The sequence below is a fragment of the Hyperolius riggenbachi genome, unplaced genomic scaffold (genome assembly GCF_040937935.1).
Source record: "Hyperolius riggenbachi isolate aHypRig1 unplaced genomic scaffold, aHypRig1.pri scaffold_132, whole genome shotgun sequence".
Lineage (NCBI taxonomy): Eukaryota > Metazoa > Chordata > Amphibia > Anura > Hyperoliidae > Hyperolius > Hyperolius riggenbachi.
In genome coordinates, this window is record NW_027152348.1 from 40,623 (window position 1) to 64,453 (window position 23,831).

The window sequence follows — 23,831 nt, forward strand, 5'->3', positions numbered from 1 at the left end:
TGAATACAGAAAAACCCCCCATTATCTGGCACCCACGGGGATTGGCTGATGATGGGTAAGTGTGCTTTCTGCTTGCTTGAGACTCAATGTTACAGATCAGCACTATACCCCACACTGTACACTTACCATAAACTCTCTATTAACGTTGAAATACAGCAATTAACAACAAACTAAAACAAAGGGCTTGAAAGACAAAAATTGAAACCGAGAGCCCAATCTAACGTAGTATTTCTGATAAAACTGAAAGTGTTATTATGAATGAAATATACTCAGTCACAAGTGCGGGTCACCTCTTAGGCAACCACTGATTAGGCAGGTGGGGAGAATTAGAACCTGACCCCACTCAGGTCTAAAAATTCGCTAGAAAGAAAAGGATGGGGATACACCTCTCCACCAAGGGTGGACTAGATATATGGCAAACACGAGGATAACAGAGGCGCCAATCAAGCATAAAAACCATGAAAAGCTGTCTAAAAGGAAGGAAGTGGGTGGACTCAACTCCCTCAGGTATATAAATGACCAGGCCAAATGAGCAGTGATATTTATTAAAACAAATCTCCAAATGTGCACGTCATTTATATACCTGAGGGAGGTGAGTCCACCCACTTCCTTCCTTTTAGACGGCTTTTAATGGTTTTTATCCTTGATTGGCACCTCTGTTATCCTCGTGTTTACCACAAACTAAGACAAAGGGCAGACCTAAGTCTGCCCTTTGTCTTATGACAGAGCTCTATTACTGTATAAAGAGGTAGAAGCAGTAGAGTGTTGTAGTGTTTTCAGTGTTTGTCAGGAACCAGTCCGATGAAGGCTTTTTATAAGCCGAAAGCTCACTGTTTATTCATCTCTAAGTTAGCCAATAAATGGTATCATCCTGATTGAAAACTCCTTGTATAACGAGGAGTAAGAGTAGATTTATACATCCTGCAAGGACAGGACTTTTGTTTCTGTTTCCTGGATAATGGGGGTTTTACTGTAACAAAATCCAACAGACAAAAGGGTGAGAGAGCCCTGCCCTTGCGGGCTTACAAAGTGTAGGATGTAACAAGAGGTGGGCTAGTATACAATATTCATACCCAGAGGCACCATGTTTTTTTGGTTATCTGATAAGTAGTGATGAGCTCACGAGTAGCATTAGGCGCACTTTCCTCCTACAGTGCGCGTAGTGAGTCTTGCAATGCGTCCAATAGGAAGCGTGCATAGAGGAGAATAGAGTAACTCCCTCTCTCCCAGCTGCACCCCTGAGACAATTAAGCCTCATTTTAATTACAGATTAAAATAGCTCACTACTGGTGAGCTCATCACTGCTGATAAGGAGTACAAATTGGCCTTAGGTCAAGGGGGAAGTGGCATAAGGTGGAGCGTATGCTTGTTGGAAAAAGTGATTTGAGGGAAACTGTTCCGCTAACCACTCTTTATTCAGCAATTAGCAGTTTCAACCCCCTTTAAGTGCTTGGGGACTCCATTAGGGTTAGATGTCAAGACAAGCAAGATGATCTGGAACACTAGCTGATATAACATCACTTAACCCAAACACCATATCGGTATCGGTTCTTCTAATACTTCGGCAGTGTCTGAGCATACACACATGGAGCAGTCCATCTTGGTTGGACTTGGGTTATTTAGAGCAGTGAGCTGAGTCTTGGAGGGGGGGGGGGGGTATAGGGCTGAGCAGTGTGGGACCCCAGCCATGCATTGGGAGCAGCTGGCAGTGTTAGGCTGCAGTGAGCAGTATCTCTGGGGGGCTGAGCAGTGTGGGACCCCAGCCATGCATTGGGAGCAGCTGGCAGTGTTAGGCTGCAGTGAGCAGTGTCTATGGGGGTGTATAGGGCTGAGCAGTGTGGAACCCCAGCCATGCATTGGGAGCAGCTGGCAGTGTTAGGCTGCAGTGAGCAGTATCTCTGGGGGGCTGAGCAGTGAGGGACCCCAGCCATGCATTGGGAGCAGCTGACAGTGTTAGGCTGCAATGAGCAGTATCTCTGGGGGGCTGAGCAGTGTGGGACCCCAGCCATGCAATGGGAGCAGCTGGCAGTGTTAGGCTGCAGTGAGCAGTATCTCTGGGGGGGCTGAGCAGTGTGGGACCCCAGCCATGCATTGGGAGCAGCTGGCAGTGTTAGGCTGCAGTGAGCAGTGTCTATGGGGGTGTATAGGGCTGAGCAGTGTGGGACCCCAGCCATGCATTGGGAGCAGCTGGCAGTGTTAGGCTGCAGTGAGCAGTATCTCTGGGGGGCTGAGCAGTGAGGGACCCCAGCCATGCATTGGGAGCAGCTGGCAGTGTTAGGCTGCAGTGAGCAGTATCTCTGGGGGGCTGAGCAGTGTGGGACCCCAGCCATGCAATGGGAGCAGCTGGCAGTGTTAGGCTGCAGTGAGCAGTATCTCTGGGGGGGCTGAGCAGTGTGGGACCCCAACCATGCATTGGGAGCAGCTGGCAGTGTTAGGCTGCAGTGAGCAGTATCTCTGGGGGGTTGAGCAGTGTGGGATCCCAGCCATGCATTGTGAGCAGCAGCCAGTTTGTTAGGCTGCAGTGAGCAGTGTCTCTGGGGGGATGAGCAGTGTGTACATAGTGTGGTGCATCTGCAGGACCCGACAGCTGTAGACCGCTCACTGCCTGTAGCTCTCTCTGTTTTGCGCTGTACATAGTGTGGTGCATCACCAGGACCTGACAGCTGTAGCCGCTCACTGCCTGTACCTCTCTCTGTGTCGCGCTGTACATAGTGTGGTGCATCACCAGGACCTGACAGCTGTAGACCGCTCACTGCCTGTACCTCTCTCTGTTCCGCACTGTACATAGTGTGGTGCATTACCAGGACCTGACAGCTGTAGACCGCTCACTGCCTGTACCTCTCTCTGTTTCGCGCTGTACATAGTGTGGTGCATCACCAGGACCTGACAGCTGTAGACCGCTCACTGCCTGTACCTCTCTCTGTTTCGCACTGTACATAGTGTGGTGCATCACCAGGACCTGACAGCTGTAGACCGCTCACTGCCTGTACCTCTCTCTGTTTTGCGCTGTACATAGTGTGGCGCATCACCAGGACCTGAGAGCTGTAGCCGCTCACTGCCTGTACCTCTCTCTGTTTCGCACTGTACATAGTGTGGTGTATCACCAGGACCTGACAGCTGTAGCCTCTCACTGCCTGTACCGCTCTCTGTGTCGCGCTGTACATAGTGTGGTGCATCACCAGGACCTGACAGCTGTAGCCTCTCACTGCCTGTACCTCTCTCTGTTTCGCACTGTACATAGTGTGGTGCATCACCAGGACCTGACAGCTGTAGCCTCTCACTGCCTGTACCTCTCTCTGTTCCGCACTGTACATAGTGTGGTGCATCACCAGGACCTGACAGCTGTAGCCTCTCACTGCCTGTACCTCTCTCTGTTTCGCACTGTACATAGTATGGTGCATTACCAGGACCTGACAGATGTAGACCGCTCACTGCCTGTACCTCTCTCTGTTCCGCACTGTACATAGTGTGGTGCATCACCAGGACCTGACAGCTGTAGACCTCTCACTGCCTGTACCTCTCTCTGTTTCGCACTGTACATAGTGTGGTGCATCACCAGGACCTGACAGCTGTAGACCGCTCACTGCCTGTACCTCTCTCTGTTTCGCACTGTACATAGTGTGGTGCATCACCAGGACCTGACAGCTGTAGCCGCTCACTGCCTGTACCTCTCTCTGTTTCGCACTGTACATAGTGTGGTGCATCACCAGGACCTGACAGCTGTAGACCGCTCACTGCCTGTACCTCTCTCTGTTTCGCACTGTACATAGTGTGGTGCATCACCAGGACCTGACAGCTGTAGCCGCTCACTGCCTGTACCTCTCTCTGTTTCGCGTTGTACATAGTGTGGTGCATCACCAGGACCTGACAGCTGTAGCCTCTCACTGCCTGTACCTCTCTCTGTTTCACGCTGTACATAGTGTGGTGCATCACCAGGACCTGACAGCTGTAGCCTCTCACTGCCTGTACCTCTCTCTGTTTCACGCTGTACATAGTGTGGTGCATGACCAGGACCTGACAGCTGTAGACCGCTCACTGCCTGTACCTCTCTCTGTTTCGCACTGTACATAGTGTGGTGCATCCCCAGGACCTGACAGCTGTACACCGCTCACTGCCTGTACCTCTCTCTGTTCCGTACTGTACATAGTGTGGTGCATTACCAGGACCTGACAGCTGTAGCCGCTCACTGCCTGTACCTCTCTCTGTTTCGCACTGTACATAGTGTGGTGTATCACCAGGACCTGACAGCTGTAGCCGCTCACTGCCTGTACCTCTCTCTGTTTCGCGCTGTACATAGTGTGGTGCATCACCAGGACCTGACAGCTGTAGACCGCTCACTGCCTGTACTTCTCTCTGTTTCGCGCTGTACATAGTGTGGTGCATGACCAGGACCTGACAGCTGTAGCCTCTCACTGCCTGTACCTCTCTCTGTTTCGCACTGTACATAGTGTGGTGCATCACCAGGACCTGACAGCTGTAGCCTCTCACTGCCTGTACCTCTCTCTGTTTCGCACTGTACATAGTGTGGTGCATGACCAGGACCTGACAGCTGTAGAGCGCTCACTGCCTGTACCTCTCTCTGTGTCGCGCTGTACATAGTGTGGTGTATCACCAAGACCCGACAGCTGTAGCCTCTCACTGCCTGTACCTCTCTCCGTTTCGCACTGTACATAGTGTGGTGCATCACCAGGACCTGACAGCTGTAGCCGCTCACTGCCTGTACCTCTCTCTGTTTCGCACTGTACATAGTGTGGTGCATGACCAGGACCTGACAGCTGTAGACCACTCACTGCCTGTACCTCTCTCTGTTTCGCACTGTACATAGTGTGGTGCATGACCAGGACCTGACAGCTGTAGACCGCTCACTGCCTGTACCTCTCTCTGTTTCGCACTGTACATAGTGTGGTGCATCACCAGGACCTGACAGCTGTAGCCGCTCACTGACTGTACCTCTCTCTGTTCTGCACTGTACATAGTGTGGTGCATGACCAGGACCTGACAGCTGTAGCCTCTCACTGCCTGTACCTCTCTCTGTTTCGCGCTGTACATAGTGTGGTGCATCACCAGGACCTGACAGCTATAGACCGCTCACTGCCTGTACCTCTCTCTGTTTCGCACTGTACATAGTGTGGTGCACCACCAGGACCTGACAGCTGTAGACCGCTCACTGCCTGTACCTCTCTCTGTTTCGCACTGTACATAGTGTGGTGCATGACCAGGACCTGACAGCTGTAGACCGCTCACTGCCTTTACCTCTCTCTGTTTCGCACTGTACATAGTGTGGTGCATGACCAGGACCTGACAGCTGTAGACCGCTCACTGCCTGTACCTCTCTCTGTTCCGCACTGTACATAGTGTGGTGCATGACCAGGACCTGACAGCTGTAGACCGCTCACTGCCTGTACCTCTCTCTGTTTCGCACTGTACATAGTGTGGTGCATCACCAGGACCTGACAGCTGTAGACCGCTCACTGCCTGTACCTCACTCTATTTCGCGCTGTACATAGTGTGGTGCATGACCAGGACCTGACAGCTGTAGACCGCTCACTGCCTGTACCTCACTCTATTTCGCGCTGTACATAGTGTGGTGCATCACCAGGACCTGACAGCTGTAGCCGCTCACTGCCTGTACCTCTCTGTTTCGCGCTGTACATAGTGTGGTGCATCACCAGGACCTGACAGCTGTAGCCTCTCACTGCCTGTACCTCTCTCTGTTTCGCGCTGTACATAGTGTGGTGTATCACCAGGACCCGACAGCTGTAGACCGCTCACTGTCTGTACCTCTCTCTGTTTCGCACTGTACATAGTGTGGTGTATCACCAGGACCTGACAGCTGTAGACCGCTCACTGTCTGTACCTCTCTCTGTTTCGCGCTGTACATAGTGTGGTGCATCACCAGGACCTGACAGCTGTAGACCGCTCACTGCCTGTACCTCTCTCTGTTTCGCGCTGTACATAGTGTGGTGCATCACCAGGACCTGACAGCTATAGACCGCTCACTGCCTGTACCTCTCTCTGTTTCGCGCTGTACATAGTGTGGTGTATCACAAGGACCTGACAGCTGTAGACCGCTCACTGCCTGTACCTCTCTCTGTTTCGCGCTGTACATAGTGTGGTGCATCACCAGGACCTGACAGCTGTAGACCGCTCACTGCCTGTACCTCTCTCTGTTCCGTACTGTACATAGTGTGGTGCATCACCAGGACCTGACAGCTGTAGACCGCTCACTGCCTGTACCTCTCTCTGTTTCGCGCTGTACATAGTGTGGTGCATCACCAGGACCTGACAGCTGTAGACCGCTCACTGCCTGTACCTCTCTCTGTTTCGCACTGTACATAGTGTGGTGCATGACCAGGACCTGACAGCTGTAGCCGCTCACTGCCTGTACCTCTCTCTGTTTTGCACTGTACATAGTGTGGTGCATGACCAGGACCTGACAGCTGTAGACCGCTCACTGCCTGTACCTCTCTCTGTTTCGCGCTGTACATAGTGTGGTGCATCACCAGGACCTGACAGCTGTAGACCGCTCACTCCCTGTACCTCTCTCTGTTCCGTACTGTACATAGTGTGGTGCATCACCAGGACCTGACAGCTGTAGACCGCTCACTGCCTGTACCTCTCTCTGTTTCGCGCTGTACATAGTGTGGTGCATCACCAGGACCTGACAGCTGTAGACCGCTCACTGCCTGTACCTCTCTCTGTTTCGCACTGTACATAGTGTGGTGCATTACCAGGACCTGACAGCTGTAGCCGCTCACTGACTGTACCTCTCTCTGTTTCGCACTGTACATAGTGTGGTGCATCACCAGGACCTGACAGCTGTAGACCGCTCACTGCCTGTACCTCTCTCTGTTTCGCGCTGTACATAGTGTGGTGCATCACAAGGACCTGACAGCTGTAGACCGCTCACTGCCTGTACCTCTCTCTGTTCCGCGCTGTACATAGTGTGGTGCATGACCAGGACCTGACAGCTGTAGACCGCTCACTGCCTGTACCTCTCTGTTTCGCGCTGTACATAGTGTGGTGCATCACAAGGACCTGACAGCTGTAGACCGCTCACTGCCTGTACCTCTCTCTGTTTCGCGCTGTACATAGTGTGGTGCATCACCAGGACCTGACAGCTGTAGACCTCTCACTGCCTCTACCTCTCTCTGTTTCGCACTGTACATAGTGTGGTGCATCACCAGGACCTGACAGCTGTAGCCTCTCACTGCCTGTACCTCTCTCTGTGTCGCACTGTACATAGTGTGGTGCATCACCAGGACCTGACAGCTGTAGCCTCTCACTGCCTGTACCTCTCTCTGTTTCGCACTGTACATAGTGTGGTGCATCACCAGGACCTGACAGCTGTAGCCTCTCACTGCCTGTACCTCTCTCTGTTTCGCGCTGTACATAGTGTGGTGCATCACCAGGACCTGACAGCTGTAGACCTCTCACTGCCTCTACCTCTCTCTGTTTCGCACTGTACATAGTGTGGTGCATCACCAGGACCTGACAGCTGTAGCCTCTCACTGCCTGTACCTCTCTCTGTGTCGCACTGTACATAGTGTGGTGCATCACCAGGACCTGACAGCTGTAGCCTCTCACTGCCTGTACCTCTCTCTGTTTCGCACTGTACATAGTGTGGTGCATCACCAGGACCTGGCAGCTGTAGACCGCTCACTGCCTGTACCTCTCTCTGTGTCGCGCTGTACATAGTGTGGTGCATCACCAGGACCTGACAGCTGAAGACCGCTCACTGCCTGTACCTCTCTCTGTTTCGCGCTGTACATAGTGTGGTGCATCACCAGGACCTGACAGCTGTAGACCGCTCACTGCCTGTACCTCTCTCTGTTTCGCACTGTACATAGTGTGGTGCATCACCAGGACCTGACAGCTGTAGACCGCTCACTGCCTGTACCTCTCTCTGTTTCGCACTGTACATAGTGTGGTGCATGACCAGGACCTGACAGCTGTAGACCGCTCACTGCCTGTACCTCTCTCTGTTCCGCACTGTACATAGTGTGGTGCATCACCAGGACCTGACAGCTGTAGACCGCTCACTGCCTGTACCTCTCTCTGTTTCGCACTGTACATAGTGTGGTGCATGACCAGGACCTGACAGCTGTAGACCGCTCACTGCCTGTACCTCTCTCTGTTTCGCGCTGTACATAGTGTGGTGCATCACCAGGACCTGACAGCTGTAGACCGCTCACTGCCTGTACCTCTCTCTGTTTCGCACTGTACATAGTGTGGTGCATCACCAGGACCTGACAGCTGTAGACCGCTCACTGCCTGTACCTCTCTCTGTTTCGCGCTGTACATAGTGTGGTGCATCACCAGGACCTGACAGCTGTAGACCGCTCACTGCCTGTACCTCTCTCTGTTTCGCACTGTACATAGTGTGGTGCATGACCAGGACCTGACAGCTGTAGACCGCTCACTGCCTGTACCTCTCTCTGTTCCGCACTGTACATAGTGTGGTGCATCACAAGGACCTGACAGCTGTAGACCGCTCACTGCCTGTACCTCTCTCTGTTTCGCACTGTACATAGTGTGGTGTATCACCAGGACCTGACAGCTGTAGACCGCTCACTGCCTGTACCTCTCTCTGTTTCGCGCTGTACATAGTGTGGTGCATCACCAGGACCTGACAGCTGTAGACCGCTCACTGCCTGTACCTCTCTCTGTTTCGCACTGTACATAGTGTAGTGCATTACCAGGACCTGACAGCTGTAGCCGCTCACTGACTGTACCTCTCTCTGTTTCGCACTGTACATAGTGTGGTGCATCACCAGGACCTGACAGCTGTAGACCGCTCACTGCCTGTACCTCTCTCTGTTTCGCACTGTACATAGTGTGGTGCATGACCAGGACCTGACAGCTGTAGACCGCTCACTGCCTGTACCTCTCTCTGTTTCGCGCTGTACATAGTGTGGTGCATCACAAGGACCTGACAGCTGTAGACCGCTCACTGCCTGTACCTCTCTCTGTTCCGCGCTGTACATAGTGTGGTGCATGACCAGGACCTGACAGCTGTAGACCGCTCACTGCCTGTACCTCTCTGTTTCGCGCTGTACATAGTGTGGTGCATCACCAGGACCTGACAGCTGTAGACCGCTCACTGCCTGTACCTCTCTCTGTTTCGCACTGTACATAGTGTGGTCCATTACCAGGACCTGACAGCTGTAGACCGCTCACTGCCTGTACCTCTCTCTGTTTCGCGCTGTACATAGTGTGGTGCATCACAAGGACCTGACAGCTGTAGACCGCTCACTGCCTGTACCTCTCTCTGTTTCGCGCTGTACATAGTGTGGTGCATCACCAGGACCTGACAGCTGTAGACCTCTCACTGCCTCTACCTCTCTCTGTTTCGCACTGTACATAGTGTGGTGCATCACCAGGACCTGACAGCTGTAGCCTCTCACTGCCTGTACCTCTCTCTGTGTCGCACTGTACATAGTGTGGTGTATCACCAGGACCTGACAGCTGTAGCCTCTCACTGCCTGTACCTCTCTCTGTTTCGCACTGTACATAGTGTGGTGCATCACCAGGACCTGACAGCTGTAGACCGCTCACTGCCTGTACCTCTCTCTGTTTCGCACTGTACATAGTGTGGTGCATCACCAGGACCTGACAGCTGTAGACCGCTCACTGCCTGTACCTCTCTCTGTTTCGCACTGTACATAGTGTGGTGCATGACCAGGACCTGACAGCTGTAGACCGTTCACTGCCTGTACCTCTCTCTGTTTCGCACTGTACATAGTGTGGTGCATCACAAGAACCTGACAGCTGTAGCCTCTCACTGCCTGTACCTCTCTCTGTGTCGCGCTGTACATAGTGTGGTGTATCACCAGGACCTGACAGCTGTAGCCTCTCACTGCCTGTACCTCTCTCTGTTTCGCGCTGTACATAGTGTGGTGCATCACCAGGACCTGACAGCTGTAGACCTCTCACTGCCTCTACCTCTCTCTGTTTCGCACTGTACATAGTGTGGTGCATCACCAGGACCTGACAGCTGTAGCCTCTCACTGCCTGTACCTCTCTCTGTGTCGCACTGTACATAGTGTGGTGTATCACCAGGACCTGACAGCTGTAGACCGCTCACTGCCTGTACCTCTCTCTGTTTCGCGCTGTACATAGTGTGGTGCATCACCAGGACCTGACAGCTGTAGACCGCTCACTGCCTGTACCTCTCTCTGTTTCGCACTGTACATAGTGTGGTGTATCACCAGGACCTGACAGCTGTAGACCGCTCACTGCCTGTACCTCTCTCTGTTCCGCACTGTACATAGTGTGGTGCATCACCAGGACCTGACAGCTGTAGCCGCTCACTGCCTGTACCTCTCTCTGTTTCGCACTGTACATAGTGTGGTGCATGACCAGGACCTGACAGCTGTAGACCGCTCACTGCCTGTACCTCTCTCTGTTTCGCACTGTACATAGTGTGGTGCATGACCAGGACCTGACAGCTGTAGACCTCTCACTGCCTGTACCTCTCTCTGTTTCGCGCTGTACATAGTGTGGTGCATCACCAGGACCTGACAGCTGTAGCCTCTCACTGCCTGTACCTCTCTCTGTTTCACGCTGTACATAGTGTGGTGCATGACCAGGACCTGACAGCTGTAGACCGCTCACTGCCTGTACCTCTCTCTGTTTCGCACTGTACATAGTGTGGTGCATCCCCAGGACCTGACAGCTGTAGACCGCTCACTGCCTGTACCTCTCTCTGTTCCGTACTGTACATAGTGTGGTGCATTACCAGGACCTGACAGCTGTAGACCGCTCACTGCCTGTACCTCTCTCTGTTCCGTACTGTACATAGTGTGGTGCATTACCAGGACCTGACAGCTGTAGACCGCTCACTGCCTGTACCTCTCTCTGTTCCGTACTGTACATAGTGTGGTGCATCACCAGGACCTGACAGCTGTAGACCGCTCACTGCCTGTACCTCTCTCTGTTTCGCACTGTACATAGTGTGGTGCATCACCAGGACCTGACAGCTGTAGCCACTTACTGCCTGTACCTCTCTCTGTTTCGCACTGTACATAGTGTGGTGCATCACCAGGACCTGACAGCTGTAGCCGCTCACTGACTGTACCTCTCTCTGTTCTGCACTGTACATAGTGTGGTGCATGACCAGGACCTGACAGCTGTAGCCTCTCACTGCCTGTACCTCTCTCTGTTTCGCGCTGTACATAGTGTGGTGCATCACCAGGACCTGACAGCTATAGACCGCTCACTGCCTGTACCTCTCTCTGTTTCGCACTGAACATAGTGTGGTGCACCACCAGGACCTGACAGCTGTAGACCGTTCACTGCCTGTACCTCTCTCTGTTTCGCACTGTACATAGTGTGGTGCATGACCAGGACCTGACAGCTGTAGACCGCTCACTGCCTGTACCTCTCTCTGTTTCGCACTGTACATAGTGTGGTGCATGACCAGGACCTGACAGCTGTAGACCGCTCACTGCCTGTACCTCTCTCTGTTCCGCACTGTACATAGTGTGGTGCATGACCAGGACCTGACAGCTGTAGACCGCTCACTGCCTGTACCTCTCTCTGTTTCGCACTGTACATAGTGTGGTGCATCACCAGGACCTGACAGCTGTAGACCGCTCACTGCCTGTACCTCACTCTATTTCGCGCTGTACATAGTGTGGTGCATGACCAGGACCTGACAGCTGTAGACCGCTCACTGCCTGTACCTCTCTCTGTTTCGCACTGTACATAGTGTGGTGCATCACCAGGACCTGACAGCTGTAGACCGCTCACTGCCTGTACCTCACTCTATTTCGCGCTGTACATAGTGTGGTGCATGACCAGGACCTGACAGCTGTAGACCGCTCACTGCCTGTACCTCTCTCTGTTTCGCAATGTACATAGTGTGGTGCATCACCAGGACCTGACAGCTGTAGCCGCTCACTGCCTGTACCTCTCTCTGTTTCGCGCTGTACATAGTGTGGTGCATCACCAGGACCTGACAGCTGTAGCCTCTCACTGCCTGTACCTCTCTCTGTTTCGCGCTGTACATAGTGTGGTGCATCACCAGGACCTGACAGCTGTAGCCTCTCACTGCCTGTACCTCTCTCTGTTTCGCGCTGTACATAGTGTGGTGTATCACCAGGACCCGACAGCTGTAGACCGCTCACTGTCTGTACCTCTCTCTGTTTCGCACTGTACATAGTGTGGTGTATCACCAGGACCTGACAGCTGTAGACCGCTCACTGTCTGTACCTCTCTCTGTTTCGCACTGTACATAGTGTGGTGCATCACCAGGACCTGACAGCTGTAGACCGCTCACTGCCTGTACCTCTCTCTGTTTCGCGCTGTACATAGTGTGGTGCATCACCAGGACCTGACAGCTATAGACCGCTCACTGCCTGTACCTCTCTCTGTTTCGCGCTGTACATAGTGTGGTGTATCACAAGGACCTGACAGCTGTAGACCGCTCACTGCCTGTACCTCTCTCTGTTTCGCGCTGTACATAGTGTGGTGCATCACCAGGACCTGACAGCTGTAGACCGCTCACTGCCTGTACCTCTCTCTGTTCCGTACTGTACATAGTGTGGTGCATCACCAGGACCTGACAGCTGTAGACCGCTCACTGCCTGTACCTCTCTCTGTTTCGCGCTGTACATAGTGTGGTGCATCACCAGGACCTGACAGCTGTAGACCGCTCACTGCCTGTACCTCTCTCTGTTTCGCACTGTACATAGTGTGGTGCATGACCAGGACCTGACAGCTGTAGCCGCTCACTGCCTGTACCTCTCTCTGTTTTGCACTGTACATAGTGTGGTGCATGACCAGGACCTGACAGCTGTAGACCGCTCACTGCCTGTACCTCTCTCTGTTTCGCGCTGTACATAGTGTGGTGCATCACCAGGACCTGACAGCTGTAGACCGCTCACTGCCTGTACCTCTCTCTGTTCCGTACTGTACATAGTGTGGTGCATCACCAGGACCTGACAGCTGTAGACCGCTCACTGCCTGTACCTCTCTCTGTTTCGCGCTGTACATAGTGTGGTGCATCACCAGGACCTGACAGCTGTAGACCGCTCACTGCCTGTACCTCTCTCTGTTTCGCACTGTACATAGTGTGGTGCATTACCAGGACCTGACAGCTGTAGCCGCTCACTGACTGTACCTCTCTCTGTTTCGCACTGTACATAGTGTGGTGCATCACCAGGACCTGACAGCTGTAGACCGCTCACTGCCTGTACCTCTCTCTGTTTCGCGCTGTACATAGTGTGGTGCATCACAAGGACCTGACAGCTGTAGACCGCTCACTGCCTGTACCTCTCTCTGTTCCGCGCTGTACATAGTGTGGTGCATCACCAGGACCTGACAGCTGTAGACCTCTCACTGCCTCTACCTCTCTCTGTTTCGCACTGTACATAGTGTGGTGCATCACCAGGACCTGACAGCTGTAGCCGCTCACTGCCTGTACCTCTCTCTGTTTCGCACTGTACATAGTGTGGTGCATCACCAGGACCTGACAGCTGTAGCCTCTCACTGCCTGTACCTCTCTCTGTTTCGCACTGTACATAGTGTGGTGCATTACCAGGACCTGACAGCTGTAGCCGCTCAATGACTGTACCTCTCTCTGTTTCGCACTGTACATAGTGTGGTGCATCACCAGGACCTGGCAGCTGTAGACCGCTCACTGCCTGTACCTCTCTCTGTGTCGCGCTGTACATAGTGTGGTGCATCACCAGGACCTGACAGCTGTAGACCGCTCACTGCCTGTATCTCTCTCTGTTTCGCGCTGTACATAGTGTGGTGCATCACCAGGACCTGACAGCTGTAGACCGCTCACTGCCTGTACCTCTCTCTGTTTCGCACTGTACATAGTGTGGTGCATCACCAGGACCTGACAGCTGTAGACCGCTCACTGCCTGTACCTCTCTCTGTTTCGCACTGTACATAGTGTGGTGCATGACCAGGACCTGACAGCTGTAGACCGCTCACTGCCTGTACCTCTCTCTGTTCCGCACTGTACTTAGTGTGGTGCATCACCAGGACCTGACAGCTGTAGCCTCTCACTGCCTGTACCTCGCTCTGTTTCGCGCTGTACATAGTGTGGTGCATCACCAGGACCTGACAGCTGTAGCCTCTCACTGCCTGTACCTCTCTCTGTTTCGCGCTGTACATAGTGTGGTGTATCACCAGGACCCGACAGCTGTAGACCGCTCACTGTCTGTACCTCTCTCTGTTTCGCACTGTACATAGTGTGGTGTATCACCAGGACCTGACAGCTGTAGACCGCTCACTGTCTGTACCTCTCTCTGTTTCGCACTGTACATAGTGTGGTGCATCACCAGGACCTGACAGCTGTAGACCGCTCACTGCCTGTACCTCTCTCTGTTTCGCGCTGTACATAGTGTGGTGCATCACCAGGACCTGACAGCTATAGACCGCTCACTGCCTGTACCTCTCTCTGTTTCGCGCTGTACATAGTGTGGTGTATCACAAGGACCTGACAGCTGTAGACCGCTCACTGCCTGTACCTCTCTCTGTTTCGCGCTGTACATAGTGTGGTGCATCACCAGGACCTGACAGCTGTAGACCGCTCACTGCCTGTACCTCTCTCTGTTCCGTACTGTACATAGTGTGGTGCATCACCAGGACCTGACAGCTGTAGACCGCTCACTGCCTGTACCTCTCTCTGTTTCGCGCTGTACATAGTGTGGTGCATCACCAGGACCTGACAGCTGTAGACCGCTCACTGCCTGTACCTCTCTCTGTTTCGCACTGTACATAGTGTGGTGCATGACCAGGACCTGACAGCTGTAGCCGCTCACTGCCTGTACCTCTCTCTGTTTTGCACTGTACATAGTGTGGTGCATGACCAGGACCTGACAGCTGTAGACCGCTCACTGCCTGTACCTCTCTCTGTTTCGCGCTGTACATAGTGTGGTGCATCACCAGGACCTGACAGCTGTAAACCGCTCACTGCCTGTACCTCTCTCTGTTCCGTACTGTACATAGTGTGGTGCATCACCAGGACCTGACAGCTGTAGACCGCTCACTGCCTGTACCTCTCTCTGTTTCGCGCTGTACATAGTGTGGTGCATCACCAGGACCTGACAGCTGTAGACCGCTCACTGCCTGTACCTCTCTCTGTTTCGCACTGTACATAGTGTGGTGCATTACCAGGACCTGACAGCTGTAGCCGCTCACTGACTGTACCTCTCTCTGTTTCGCACTGTACATAGTGTGGTGCATCACCAGGACCTGACAGCTGTAGACCGCTCACTGCCTGTACCTCTCTCTGTTTCGCGCTGTACATAGTGTGGTGCATCACAAGGACCTGACAGCTGTAGACCGCTCACTGCCTGTACCTCTCTCTGTTCCGCGCTGTACATAGTGTGGTGCATGACCAGGACCTGACAGCTGTAGACCGCTCACTGCCTGTACCTCTCTGTTTCGCGCTGTACATAGTGTGGTGCATCACAAGGACCTGACAGCTGTAGACCGCTCACTGCCTGTACCTCTCTCTGTTTCGCGCTGTACATAGTGTGGTGCATCACCAGGACCTGACAGCTGTAGACCTCTGACTGCCTCTACCTCTCTCTGTTTCGCACTGTACATAGTGTGGTGCATCACCAGGACCTGACAGCTGTAGCCTCTCACTGCCTGTACCTCTCTCTGTGTCGCACTGTACATAGTGTGGTGCATCACCAGGACCTGACAGCTGTAGCCTCTCACTGCCTGTACCTCTCTCTGTTTCGCACTGTACATAGTGTGGTGCATTACCAGGACCTGACAGCTGTAGCCGCTCACTGACTGTACCTCTCTCTGTTTCGCACTGTACATAGTGTGGTGCATCACCAGGACCTGGCAGCTGTAGACCGCTCACTGCCTGTACCTCTCTCTGTGTCGCGCTGTACATAGTGTGGTGCATCACCAGGACCTGACAGCTGTAGACCGCTCACTGCCTGTACCTCTCTCTGTTTCGCGCTGTACATAGTGTGGTGCATCACCAGGACCTGACAGCTGTAGACCGCTCACTGCCTGTACCTCTCTCTGTTTCGCACTGTACATAGTGTGGTGCATCACCAGGACCTGACAGCTGTAGACCGCTCACTGCCTGTACCTCTCTCTGTTTCGCACTGTACATAGTGTGGTGCATGACCAGGACCTGACAGCTGTAGACCGCTCACTGCCTGTACCTCTCTCTGTTCCGCACTGTACATAGTGTGGTGCATCACCAGGACCTGACAGCTGTAGACCGCTCACTGCCTGTACCTCTCTCTGTTTCGCACTGTACATAGTGTGGTGCATGACCAGGACCTGACAGCTGTAGACCGTTCACTGCCTGTACCTCTCTCTGTTTCGCGCTGTACATAGTGTGGTGCATCACCAGGACCTGACAGCTGTAGACCGCTCACTGCCTGTACCTCTCTCTGTTTCGCACTGTACATAGTGTGGTGCATCACCAGGACCTGACAGCTGTAGACCGCTCACTGCCTGTACCTCTCTCTGTTTCGCGCTGTACATAGTGTGGTGCATCACCAGGACCTGACAGCTGTAGACCGCTCACTGCCTGTACCTCTCTCTGTTTCGCACTGTACATAGTGTGGTGCATGACCAGGACCTGACAGCTGTAGACCGCTCACTGCCTGTACCTCTCTCTGTTCCGCACTGTACATAGTGTGGTGCATCACAAGGACCTGACAGCTGTAGACCGCTCACTGCCTGTACCTCTCTCTGTTTCGCACTGTACATAGTGTGGTGTATCACCAGGACCTGACAGCTGTAGACCGCTCACTGCCTGTACCTCTCTCTGTTTCGCGCTGTACATAGTGTGGTGCATCACCAGGACCTGACAGCTGTAGACCGCTCACTGCCTGTACCTCTCTCTGTTCCGCGCTGTACATAGTGTGGTGCATGACCAGGACCTGACAGCTGTAGACCGCTCACTGCCTGTACCTCTCTGTTTCGCGCTGTACATAGTGTGGTGCATCACCAGGACCTGACAGCTGTAGCCTCTCACTGCCTGTACCTCTCTCTGTTTCGCACTGTACATAGTGTGGTCCATTACCAGGACCTGACAGCTGTAGACCGCTCACTGCCTGTACCTCTCTCTGTTTCGCACTGTACATAGTGTGGTGCATGACCAGGACCTGACAGCTGTAGACCGCTCACTGCCTGTACCTCTCTCTGTTTCGCACTGTACATAGTGTGGTGCATCACCAGGACCTGACAGCTGTAGACCGCTCACTGCCTGTACCTCTCTCTGTTTCGCGCTGTACATAGTGTGGTGCATCACCAGGACCTGACAGCTGTAGACCGCTCACTGCCTGTACCTCTCTCTGTTTCGCGCTGTACATAGTGTGGTGCATCACCAGGACCTGACAGCTGTAGACCGCTCACTGCCTGTACCTCTCTCTGTTTCGCACTGTACATAGTGTGGTGCATGACCAGGACCTGACAGCTGTAGACCGCTCACTGCCTGTACCTCTCTCTGTTCCGCACTGTACATAGTGTGGTGCATCACAAGGACCTGACAGCTGTAGACCGCTCACTGCCTGTACCTCTCTCTGTTTCGCACTGTACATAGTGTGGTGTATCACCAGGACCTGACAGCTGTAGACCGCTCACTGCCTGTACCTCTCTCTGTTTCGCGCTGTACATAGTGTGGTGCATCACCAGGACCTGACAGCTGTAGACCGCTCACTGCCTGTACCTCTCTCTGTTCCGCGCTGTAAATGTGTGGTGCATGACCAGGACCTGACAGCTGTAGACCGCTCACTGCCTGTACCTCTCTGTTTCGCGCTGTACATAGTGTGGTGCATCACCAGGACCTGACAGCTGTAGCCTCTCACTGCCTGTACCTCTCTCTGTTTCGCACTGTACATAGTGTGGTCCATTACCAGGACCTGACAGCTGTAGACCGCTCACTGCCTGTACCTCTCTCTGTTTCGCACTGTACATAGTGTGGTGCATCACCAGGACCTGACAGCTGTAGACCGCTCACTGCCTGTACCTCTCTCTGTTTCGCACTGTACATAGTGTGGTGCATGACCAGGACCTGACAGCTGTAGACCGTTCACTGCCTGTACCTCTCTCTGTTTCGCACTGTACATAGTGTGGTGCATCACAAGAACCTGACAGCTGTAGCCTCTCACTGCCTGTACCTCTCTCTGTGTCGCGCTGTACATAGTGTGGTGTATCACCAGGACCTGACAGCTGTAGACCGCTCACTGCCTGTACCTCTCTCTGTTTCGCGCTGTACATAGTGTGGTGCATCACCAGGACCTGACAGCTGTAGACCTCTCACTGCCTCTACCTCTCTCTGTTTCGCACTGTACATAGTGTGGTGCATCACCAGGACCTGACAGCTGTAGCCTCTCACTGCCTGTACCTCTCTCTGTGTCGCACTGTACATAGTGTGGTGTATCACCAGGACCTGACAGCTGTAGACCGCTCACTGCCTGTACCTCTCTCTGTTTCGCGCTGTACATAGTGTGGTGCATCACCAGGACCTGACAGCTGTAGACCTCTCACTGCCTGTACCTCTCTCTGTTCCGCACTGTACATAGTGTGGTGCATCACCAGGACCTGACAGCTGTAGACCGCTCACTGCCTGTACCTCTCTCTGTTTCGCACTGTACATAGTGTGGTGCATGACCAGGACCTGACAGCTGTAGACCGTTCACTGCCTGTACCTCTCTCTGTTTCGCACTGTACATAGTGTGGTGCATCACAAGAACCTGACAGCTGTAGCCTCTCACTGCCTGTACCTCTCTCTGTGTCGCGCTGTACATAGTGTGGTGTATCACCAGGACCTGACAGATGTAGAACGCTCACTGCCTGTACCTCTCTCTGTTCCGCACTGTACATAGTGTGGTGTATCACCAGGACCTGACAGCTGTAGCCGCTCACTGCCTGTACCTCTCTCTGTTTCGCGCTGTACATAGTGTGGTGCATCACCAGGACCTGACAGCTGTAGACCGCTCACTGCCTGTACCTCTCTCTGTTTCGCACTGTACATAGTGTGATGCATGACCAGGACCTGACAGCTGTAGCCGCTCACTGCCTGTACCTCTCTCTGTTTTGCACTGTACATAGTGTGGTGCATGACCAGGACCTGACAGCTGTAGACCGCTCACTGCCTGTACCTCTCTCTGTTTCGCGCTGTACATAGTGTGGTGCATCACCAGGACCTGACAGCTATAGACCGCTCACTGCCTGTACCTCTCTCTGTTTCGCACTGTACATAGTGTGGTGCATTACCAGGACCTGACAGCTGTAGCCGCTCACTGACTGTACCTCTCTCTGTTTCGCACTGTACATAGTGTGGTGCATCACCAGGACCTGACAGCTGTAGACCGCTCACTGCCTGTACCTCTCTCTGTTTCGCGCTGTACATAGTGTGGTGCATCACAAGGACCTGACAGCTGTAGACCGCTCACTGCCTGTACCTCTCTCTGTTCCGCGCTGTACATAGTGTAATGCATGACCAGGACCTGACAGCTGTAGACCGCTCACTGCCTGTACCTCTCTGTTTCGCGCTGTACATAGTGTGGTGCATCACCAGGACCTGACAGCTGTAGACCGCTCACTGCCTGTACCTCTCTCTGTTTCGCGCTGTACATAGTGTGGTGCATCACAAGGACCTGACAGCTGTAGACCGCTCACTGCCTGTACCTCTCTCTGTTTCGCACTGTACATAGTGTGGTGCATGACCAGGACCTGACAGCTGTAGACCGCTCACTGCCTGTACCTCTCTCTGTTCCGCACTGTACATAGTGTGGTGCATCACAAGGACCTGACAGCTGTAGACCGCTCACTGCCTGTACCTCTCTCTGTTTCGCACTGTACATAGTGTGGTGTATCACCAGGACCTGACAGCTGTAGCCGCTCACTGCCTGTACCTCTCTCTGTTTCGCACTGTACATAGTGTGGTGCATCACAAGGACCTGACAGCTGTAGACCGCTCACTGCCTGTACCTCTCTCTGTTTCGCACTGTACATAGTGTGGTGTATCACCAGGACCTGACAGCTGTAGCCGCTCACTGCCTGTACCTCTCTCTGTTCCGCACTGTACATAGTGTGGTGCATCACAAGGACCTGACAGCTATAGACCGCTCACTGCCTGTACCTCTCTCTGTTTCGCACTGTACATAGTGTGGTGTATCACCAGGACCTGACAGCTGTAGCCGCTCACTGCCTGTACCTCTCTCTGTTTCGCACTGTACATAGTGTGGTGCATCACCAGGACCTGACAGCTGTAGACCGCTCACTGCCTGTACCTCCCTCTGTTTCGCGCTGTACATAGTGTGGTGCATGACCAGGACCTGACAGCTGTAGCCGCTCACTGCCTGTACCTCTCTCTGTTTTGCACTGTACATAGTGTGGTGCATGATCAGGACCTGACAGCTGTAGACCGCTCACTGCCTGTACCTCTCTCTGTTTTGCACTGTACATAGTGTGGTGCATGACCAGGACCTGACAGCTGTAGACCGCTCCCTGCCTGTACCTCTCTCTGTTTCGCGCTGTACATAGTGTGGTGCATCACCAGGACCTGACAGCTGTAGACCGCTCACTGCCTGTACCTCTCTCTGTTTCGCACTGTACATAGTGTGGTGCATTACCAGGACCTGACAGCTGTAGCCGCTCACTGACTGTACCTCTCTCTGTTTCGCACTGTACATAGTGTGGTCCATTACCAGGACCTGACAGCTGTAGACCGCTCACTGCCTGTACCTCTCTCTGTTTCGCGCTGTACATAGTGTGGTGCATCACAAGAACCTGACAGCTGTAGACCGCTCACTGCCTGTACCTCTCTCTGTTTCGCACTGTACATAGTGTGGTGCATCACCAGGACCTGACAGCTGTAGCCTCTCACTGCCTGTACCTCTCTCTGTTTCGCGCTGTACATAGTGTGGTGTATCACCAGGACCTGACAGCTGTAGCCGCTCACTGCCTGTACCTCTCTCTGTTCCGCACTGTACATAGTGTGGTGCATCACAAGGACCTGACAGCTATAGACCGCTCACTGCCTGTACCTCTCTCTGTTTCGCACTGTACATAGTGTGGTGCATGACCAGGACCTGACAGCTGTAGATCGCTCACTGCCTGTACCTCTCTCTGTTCCGCACTGTACATAGTGTGGTGCATCACAAGGACCTGACAGCTGTAGACCGCTCACTGCCTGTACCTCTCTCTGTTTCGCACTGTACATAGTGTGGTGTATCACCAGGACCTGACAGCTGTAGCCGCTCACTGCCTGTACCTCTCTCTGTTTCGCGCTGTACATAGTGTGGTGTATCACCAGGACCTGACAGCTGTAGCCGCTCACTGCCTGTACCTCTCTCTGTTCCGCACTGTACATAGTGTGGTGCATCACAAGGACCTGACAGCTATAGACCGCTCACTGAATGTACCTCTCTCTGTTTCGCACTGTACATAGTGTGGTGCATGACCAGGACCTGACAGCTGTAGACCGCTCACTGCCTGTACCTCTCTCTGTTCCGCACTGTACATAGTGTGGTGCATCACAAGGACCTGACAGCTGTAGACCGCTCACTGCCTGTACCTCTCTCTGTTTCGCACTGTACATAGTGTGGTGTATCACCAGGACCTGACAGCTGTAGCCGCTCACTGCCTGTACCTCTCTCTGTTTCGCACTGTACATAGTGTGGTGCATCACCAGGACCTGACAGCTGTAGCCGCTCACTGCCTGTACCTCTCTCTGTTCCGCACTGTACATAGTGTGGTGCATCACAAGGACCTGACAGCTATAGACCGCTCACTGCCTATACCTCTCTCTGTTTCGCACTGTACATAGTGTGGTGTATCACCAGGACCTGACAGCTGTAGCCGCTCACTGCCTGTACCTCTCTCTGTTTTGCACTGTACATAGTGTGGTGCATCACCAGGACCTGACAGCTGTAGCCTCTCACTGCCTGTACCTCTCTCTGTTTTGCACTGTACATAGTGTGGTGCATCACCAGGACCTGACAGCTGTAGACCGCTCACTGCCTGTACCTCTCTCTGTTTCGCGTTGTACATAGTGTGGTGCATGACCAGGACCTGACAGCTGTAGACCGCTCACTGCCTGTACCTCTCTCTGTTCCGCACTGTACATAGTGTGGTGCATCACCAGGACCTGACAGCTGTAGCCACTCACTGCCTGTACCTCTCTCTGTTTCGCACTGTACATAGTATGGTGTATCACCAGGACCTGACAGCTGTAGTCGCTCACTGCCTGTACCTCTCTCTGTTTCGCACTGTACATAGTGTGGTGCATCACCAGGACCTGACAGCTGTAGCCACTCACTGCCTGTACCTCTCTCTGTTTCGCACTGTACATAGTATGGTGTATCACCAGGACCTGACAGCTGTAGTCGCTCACTGCCTGTACCTCTCTCTGTTTCGCACTGTACATAGTGTGGTGCATCACCAGGACCTGACAGCTGTAGACCGCTCACTGCCTGTACCTCTCTCTGTTTCGCGCTGTACATAGTGTGGTGCATCACAAGAACCTGACAGCTGTAGACCGCTCACTGCCTGTACCTCTCTCTGTTTCGCACTGTACATAGTGTGGTGCATGACCAGGACCTGACAGCTGAAGACCGCTCACTGCCTGTACCTCTCTCTGTTTCGCGCTGTACATAGTGTGGTGTATCACCAGGACCTGACAGCTGTAGACCGCTCACTGCCTGTACCTCTCTCTGTTTCGCGCTGTACATAGTGTGGTGCATGACCAGGACCTGACAGCTGTAGACCGCTCACTGCCTGTACCTCTCTCTGTTCCGCGCTGTACATAGTGTGGTGCGTCACAAGAACCTGACAGCTGTAGACCGCTCACTGCCTGTACCTCTCTCTATTTCGCGCTTTACATAGTGTGGTGCATCACCAGGACCTGACAGCTGTAGACCGCTCACTGTCTGTACCTCTCTCTGTTTCGCACTGTACATAGTGTGGTGCATTACCAGGACCTGACAGCTGTAGACCGCTCACTGCCTGTACCTCTCTCTGTTCCACACTGTACATAGTGTGGTGCATGACCAGGACCTGACAGCTGTAGAGCGCTCACTGCCTGTACCTCTCTCTGTGTCGCGCTGTACATAGTGTGGCGCATCACCAGGACCTGACAGCTGTAGACCGCTCACTGCCTGTACCTCTCTCTGTTTCGCAATGTACATAGTGTGGTGCATCACCAGGACCCGACAGCTGTAGACCGCTCACTGCCTGTACCTCTCTCTGTTTCGCGCTGTACATAGTGTGGTGTATCACCAGGACCCGACAGCTGTAGACCGCTCACTGCCTGTACCTCTCTCTGTTTCGCACTGTACATAGTGTGGTGCATCACCAGGACCTGACAGCTGTAGACCGCTCACTGCCTGTACCTCTCTCTGTTTTTGGTGGATAATGCCATGTGAATGGATTTTTTAACTGTTGGAATAAAACTGATGTTTTAGGCAGATGTGCACTGCCACATTTTCTCCATCACCAATTGCTGTAACTGCATCCTGGTGAGTTGCACTCTGACTTTAGAGGCTGAGTCCAGTGCATTTGTTCTTCTGCATGGTATAATTTCTCTCTACGTCCTCCAGTCCGGCCCCCCAGAAGTGAGAGGACACTGAAGTTCACCTATTAGGAAACACAGGTTATTAGTAATTAAACAGTCTGACGCGCCCCCTCCCCTGTATAAATGTGTCCCCTCCTCCATCTTATTCACTTTTCACTGTGTTTCCTATTGAACACGGGTGTTAGATTGATCTTGGTAATTTCAGATTGGTCTAGGAGACTGGGATATGGAGAATCAGTTCCTATAGACCAGGCCTGACCCCACCTGCGCTACCCTGAAACGGTAACCTGTTTGTGTGGGACATGAC

General features: G+C 53.2%; 1 protein-coding gene across 1 annotated transcript in view; it reads right to left on the minus strand.

Annotated features, from left to right (window-relative positions):
- Positions 1–23,831, minus strand: part of LOC137543622 (serine/threonine-protein phosphatase 2A 65 kDa regulatory subunit A alpha isoform-like) — a gene marked incomplete at its 3' end in the record, with an annotated part of 183,382 nt that overhangs the window by 17,348 nt on the left and 142,203 nt on the right. The window lies entirely within an intron of this gene.